General features: G+C 31.4%; 1 protein-coding gene and 1 long non-coding RNA gene across 7 annotated transcripts in view; one reads left to right on the top strand and one right to left on the bottom strand.

The window, feature by feature from the left end:
* LOC136068562 (uncharacterized) overlaps positions 1–3050 on the top strand; it is a 9503-nt gene extending 6453 nt beyond the window's left edge. For both annotated transcript variants that reach the window (XR_010629921.1, XR_010629922.1), the window contains one exon: positions 2640–3050. This is a non-coding gene — a long non-coding RNA (uncharacterized LOC136068562). The remainder of the gene's footprint in view (positions 1–2639) is intronic.
* LOC111998942 (disease resistance protein At4g27190) overlaps positions 1–5293 on the bottom strand; it is a 164027-nt gene extending 158734 nt beyond the window's left edge. For 2 of the 5 annotated variants that reach the window (XM_065775896.1, XM_065775895.1), the window contains exons 1-2: positions 4719–5292; positions 4456–4559 (exon numbers count right to left, since the gene is read on the bottom strand). The gene's annotated coding sequence lies outside the window, so the exon portion shown is untranslated. Of the gene's footprint in view, positions 1–4455; positions 4560–4718 lie in introns of all 5 variants that reach the window. The other 3 variants (XR_010629920.1, XM_065775893.1, XM_065775894.1) reach the window with 3 other exon arrangements.
* Positions 5294–6431: the final 1138 nt, after the last annotated feature.

Below are 6431 nucleotides of genomic sequence, written 5' to 3' on the forward strand. Positions count from 1 at the left end.
ACCACACTCCAATCGAGGAGAGTGTGTAAAAAGAAAGACTTAATCTCTAACATAGAGCGTTCACATCCCTCAAAACTTCTAGCATTCCTTTCGCGCCAAATACACCATAACAAGCAATGGGGCACAATTCTCCACAACTCAAAATTTCTATGTCGACCAAACTTACCCTTCCAAGACTCAAACAACTCAATAACCTTCTGAGGCATAACCCAATGAATTCCAAACAAACAAAACACCAACGACCACAACTCACAAGCAATGGGGCAATGAAGAAGAAGATGATCCACTGACTCCCCACACTTCTTACACATATAGCACCAATCAAGAACTAGCACACGTCGTTTGCGAAGGTTATCTGTTGTTAAAATCTTACCTAAGGAAGCAGACCAAGAAAAGAAAGCTACCCTTGGAGGAACCTTCGATTTCCAAATCATCTTCCAAGGGAAGGATAAGATGGTAGGAGGGTAGAAAGAAAGATAGAATCCTCTAACCTCAAAACCTCTACCCCTTGCTGGCTTCCAAGACACCCAATCCGGACCCAATCCCCGAACCGTCGAAGAGTAGACCATATCCACTTCAATTCCAAAGACCCTCCAACCTTGCTGTGCCTTACCTGCAGGAATAATGATCGATCTTCTCATCCCGCCAACTTTTAACTCTGTTACTAACAGATATTGCCCACACGAGTTAGAACCCCGTTGCACTGTGTATGCGGTGTCACCTTCCCTGAGCGTGAAGAAGTGTTTGGGGTTAACCCCAATCACCGTGTGTTCCAAGCTTTGCATAAGCCAACGTGCTGCATTCCTACCCATAAAAACTGATTGCATGAAATACTTCCCCCTTTCAAATATCTTAAGGGAGAAAAAATTCCCCCCTTCCTCAACCACCAAATGAAACAACTTTGATTCAATAAAAAAACTGCGAAATCCACCCATATCAACCCAAAACAGGAAATAATTAATCGGGAACAATATTTCTGACTAATTTGAGGTAGTCGGGCCTCTCTGAATCATGGGGCATTAGAGAGAATAAACTATCTCCCCCAGAGTAATGTTAACATCGGTGTTATATGAAAAATACAGAAGAAACAACTGATTTGAACATATCTGACTTTTAGTCTTGCTGCAGGAAGTAGAGACCACCATGTTCTTTACCCAGACCAATCATGCTCCAATGAGTAAGGTCCTCCATTTATGCCTCAAACAGAAACAGAAGGAGGGGAAGAGAAGACATTTATTTATTTATTTTTTTTATTTTTTATTTTATTTCATATTTCAAGTCATTTTGCGACAACGTATGTGAAATCTAACACCATCTGATGTCCATAACTAGATTCTGTAAGCAGCAAACCATATATTTGATCGGATTTGAGAATGCTAAATATGTGCTCTTTAATGAACAGGAACTAGATTCTTTTGACATTATTAGACTTTTCACTTTTGTGAGGTGCAAACTAGAATTTTGTGTATGGACATGATGCTATAGATTTCTGGTGGGCATCAGTGTAGCCAATTCATATTTCATGGGGCTGGTATCTCACCCTTTCAATTGCCAGGTGCTCTATACAAAGGTCTTTTGCTAAAAGCAACACATGAGGGTTCCAAGTAAAATAACGGTTTCCTTTAAATTGGTTTGAAGAAATCTCCTCCAACCAATTACATGGCATTTAGATGATTAAACACATGTACTTTAATCACATGACATGTTAAGCAATATTTAATCAAGTAACTTGACTATTAAATTGATCACATGTGGATGATCAATTGAATGCCATATGGTGAGTTGGAGGGAAAACTATGTTCCAAGGAAAATCCCTCTTTTGATGGGATCATTGTGTTTTCCTCACCATCACTATGCCTTTCTCATCTGTCACAAATATAATGCTGAACATCTTCATCTAGGCATCAATTGTCCTAAAATGGCTTTATAGCGGTTGTGACAAGTGTTTTAGGACTTAATATGCATGAAGAGTACAAGATGAAGTTATCATCATGCAAGATGAAATTATCAACATGACAAACTTGCTATTCTCACATGAAAATTAGTCTATAGGAAACCATTGGATCAATTTCCTGTAGAAATGTTATTTCTTTTTTCTGATTTTTGGCGGCATGAGCTCTCAGTTACCAAGTAGCTAGGAATGCTGAGAATGAATTTTTACAAAATTTTTAATTTGTCACTGAGAATGAATTGTTAGTTCAGTGAATTTGGGTTTGATTTAGAGGTGGCTCGGTGTTTTTGAAAGTATATTCGTAAAAAAATTGTGGGTCTGTGAATGTGATCTTACCTTGGAGATTTTTACTGATTTGGTGGTGGCAGTGGTATTGAACTTGGACTTTTACTGATTGTTTCTATGATTGATTACAGACCACAGTTTGATATTTTGGTTTTCTAATTACAGAATATATTCCTTCTTTCATTTATTTATGTGCCCTATATAGGGGTTGTCTTATTGTTTGATTTATTTTTTCACTTGATATATCAAAATTTTGTAGATGCAACAACCATTTTTTTTTTGGTTACTAATATTCTAATCTGACTAGAATGTAATAAAGCTTTAGCATTTTTTTTAAAGCATGTTGAGTATGTTACTTTTGAGAAAACTGATAGTAATAATGCATTTATTTGTTTAATGACAGGCATATATTTATTTTGAAATATCAAAGGGTGAGGTTGAACGGATCAGAGAGCTTAATGAGAGACTTATAGACATATTAAAGCATTTGAAGGTCTGGATAAGCTATAAAAAGTTGGAGGTTACTTTTAACTTTGTGCCTAGATAGAATAAACCACTCAAATTTCTTATATTGGTGTATTGTTTTAAGAGATTTGAGCTTTTATAGGACTTTGAACATTTGTTAATATTCATGTATTACTTAAGGTTTTTTTTTTTTTTTTTTTTTTTGTATGGAAACTTCCATTTGGATCTAACATTTCTTTATTGTTATATTTTTTTAATTATGTTTTAATTACTTGAATTTTTTCCTTGAATTAGAAGCATATAAGTTTGTGAATGTATAAGAAAACTTACTTTGTTTTGTATAACCAAATTTGTAGTCCAACTTGCAATAGATTTTGATTGCAAGGAGATATGGGTACACTTTTTGCAATTTCATATTCTGCCCTGCTATTACAACTCCCCCATACACTTTCAATAACGCAATGAATCTATGTATAATAAATAAATAAATAAATAAAAACAATTGGTGTATTGTTTACTGTAGATTATGATCAAACTGTGGTTTATATCACTTTATATTTATTTAAATTTTATAGTTTCTTATCAAGCTTCTAAGATAAATTTACTTTGTGCAGTATATAAATGTTGGGGTTGAACGGAATCTACAAAGGTCTATATTTATTCCTCACAAGAGGGACATGATAGTCTGAAAATAAGAAAGGGAAACAATATTCGGACGATTGGAAAGGAGCAAGAACAAAAAGAACAATTGAGATATGAAATGAGCATTGAGCACATAACCACACAAAAAGCAATGTAGAGGCACATTGGAATTCAAAAGGAAAAAAAGGTAGCTGATGCTGAATTTACATCTTCAAATGCACTTGGTTGGATTGTTTTAGATTTAGATATTTGAGTTAGATTTGGTTAAATTAGTTTTTGGTATCTTCCTATGGTGTTTGTAATTAGATTTGTAAATAGAGATATGTGTTGGTTGTCAGTATGTGGTAAAAGTGTATTTAAATATTATTAAAAAAATTTCTTTCTAATAAATATAAATAAAAAGGTTCCCGCACAGAGTGCGGGTTAAAAAGCTAGTATAAATTAAAAGATGAAGAAAAATTCAAGAAATTAAAGAATTAAAAAAAATTCGTAACTTTAGTGTATATGAAGAGAATTACAATTTATTGACAATTACCTGTCAAGTATTTGGGGATCACATGATAATAACTCAAATGTCAATAACAAAAAGAAAGATTAATTTGAGTGGTTTACCTTCTTTTTTTTTTTTCTTTTTTTTTTTTTTTTTTTTACTTATAATTTGATTGTGGACCTCCTTTGCAGTCCTAACTTGCTTGTTATGTAGCAAATTTTTTTTATAAGTTTTTTTTTATTTTTTTTTATTTTGGTGAATTTGTATAAAATATGAGACGTGAGGATTGAGATGGATAGAGGTCAGATAAACTGTTTTTTAAAATTTAACTAAAATTTAGGAGTCTTTAAATTAGTAATTTTACATGTTTAATTATATTATTTAAGTTTTACAAACTGGTAAATTGGAGGGTATTTTAGGCATCAAAATTAAGGAATTCAAACAGAGAAAGCCTAGTAGTATAGATTAAAACTTAAAACTTTTTTTTTTTTGAGAAGGAAAACTTAAAACTTAAAACCACAATTACTCCGACAAAAAGAAACAAAAATATTTATAACCACAATAAAGCAAGAACCATGTGGAAGGACAAATGAGAAAAAAGAAAAAAGAAAAAAGAAGGTACCTTGTTTTCAAGAGCAGCTTCTTTTCCACTCGGACAGTCTCTTTGCTGAATATCAGTAAACTAAACAGTTGATGATACCTTCTTCTTTTCCCTTTCTTACAAGTCTTGATAAGTAGAGCAAATTAAAATTAAAATTTATATAAAAAAAGGGTAAATCAGAGAAACAAACTGCAATAAAAAATCAAATTGAGAAATAAAGGACAGCATAAGCGAAGAAGAACAAGCAAGGACAAAATAAAAGCAACAAAACTAAAAGGAAGTACCACTTTTTTTAGCAGTTTTCTCTTCTACTCCTTTGACTTCGCAGATCAGGGATAGTTGCTATAGTAAATGAGAGCAGCGGTGACAAGTTGAAAATACGTAACTCTCTCTCTCTCTCTCTTTTTTCTTTTTTTTTTCTTTTTTGGTGGTGAAGTGGAGCAAAGTAAAACGAAGTAAAACTAAAACTACAGGATAATAACACAAAAGACTGCAACGAAAATTAAGAACTGGAAAATCTCATTCTTTACAATATATATATATATATATGTTTTTCAAAGAACCGGAGCAAAGCAAAACCAAACTAATAAGAGGATGATTACAACGAAAATAAATGGTATATAGTAGAAAGTATCAAACTCTTTTTTGTTTTTTTGGAGAAGTGGAGCAAAATAAAACTAAGATGAGATGGTGAAGATTGATGATACAGAAGCTGCAGTGAAAACTAATTCAGAGGACAAATGAAATGAAGGAAAGTAGAGTAGGAAAAGTCTTTAAAAAGGACCTCAACGGAAGAGAGTTTCTTTTCTTGCTCATTGACTTTAGTTTTTTAATAAATATGATAGAATTTCAATTTATTACTTAATAATTGTTCTTTATTATCATATCAATATATCAATTATTTTTTGTGTAAGCAGATTTGAATCTCAAATTTCTTATTCCACAATAAAAATTTTACCAATTAAACTAATTTGAACTTATCTGCTCAAAAACTTTAGATATTAGGCACCCTTTACGTTGTTAGATATGAAGAAAATCTTAAAAAAAAAAAAAAAAAAAAAAAAAAAAAAAAAAAAAAAAGAAAGAAAGAAAGAAAGATATCTCTCCATTTCACTTACTCACAGAATCCTATTTTTGGTCAGTTTTCTGGTGTCATCACCCACCAAACCTAATGAATCTATGGTTAAATGTTTTGTATTTTACAATCCAATATTCTTTTTTGAGTTACCTTCCATTAAGATATAATGCTTCATGCACAAACTTTATATGTAAAAGGAAAAGAATATTGAAGAACGGGATACAACTTACAAGTCTGCCGGATCAAGTCTAAACTGAGCATTCTCATCCAGCTCCCTAAAATAGGGTGATAGACCAATTTAGGAAAATAAAAATAAACAAATAAATAAAAGTGAGAGAAATAATGAAATAGATAACTTGATGTACTCTGGTTCATTCCCTCAAACAATTATTTTGTTCTTTTTTGTGTTTCAGACTTTTAGTAACCGAAATAAAGAAAAATTGATGTTTTGAAAAGTGAGAGAAATAATAAAAATAAATAAACAATAATATTTTAATGCATAAGAGGAAAGAGAATCAAATATAAATGTTTTGAAAAAGTAGTTAGTTAAATTAGAAAATATAAGTATTTTTTTTCTAAAATTGAGATGAAATTTTAGGAAGGCCAATGTGAATCTTCCAATGACTGAACATTTAGTGGGGCATGTTTTTTAGACCAAAAATAAAATTAGGATGACAATATATAAAATCACATGTATATTACAATTTTTTTAGTTTTCTATGAATACAATTCCTATGTAAAATCACTGCAAAGAGATATTTTGAACCAAATCCTGATATAAACAGAAAATATTTCATTACACGTTAGGTGAGTACAAAAAAATTAATTATCAATTCTTGAGATAAATACAAAATTTATCCAAAAGAATTGGGCACCTATGAACTAGGCCATATAAATTATACTAACATTCTACGAAAAT

Source organism: Quercus suber, unplaced genomic scaffold (assembly GCF_002906115.3).
Source record: "Quercus suber isolate HL8 unplaced genomic scaffold, Cork oak 2.0 scaffold_121, whole genome shotgun sequence".
NCBI lineage: Eukaryota > Viridiplantae > Streptophyta > Magnoliopsida > Fagales > Fagaceae > Quercus > Quercus suber.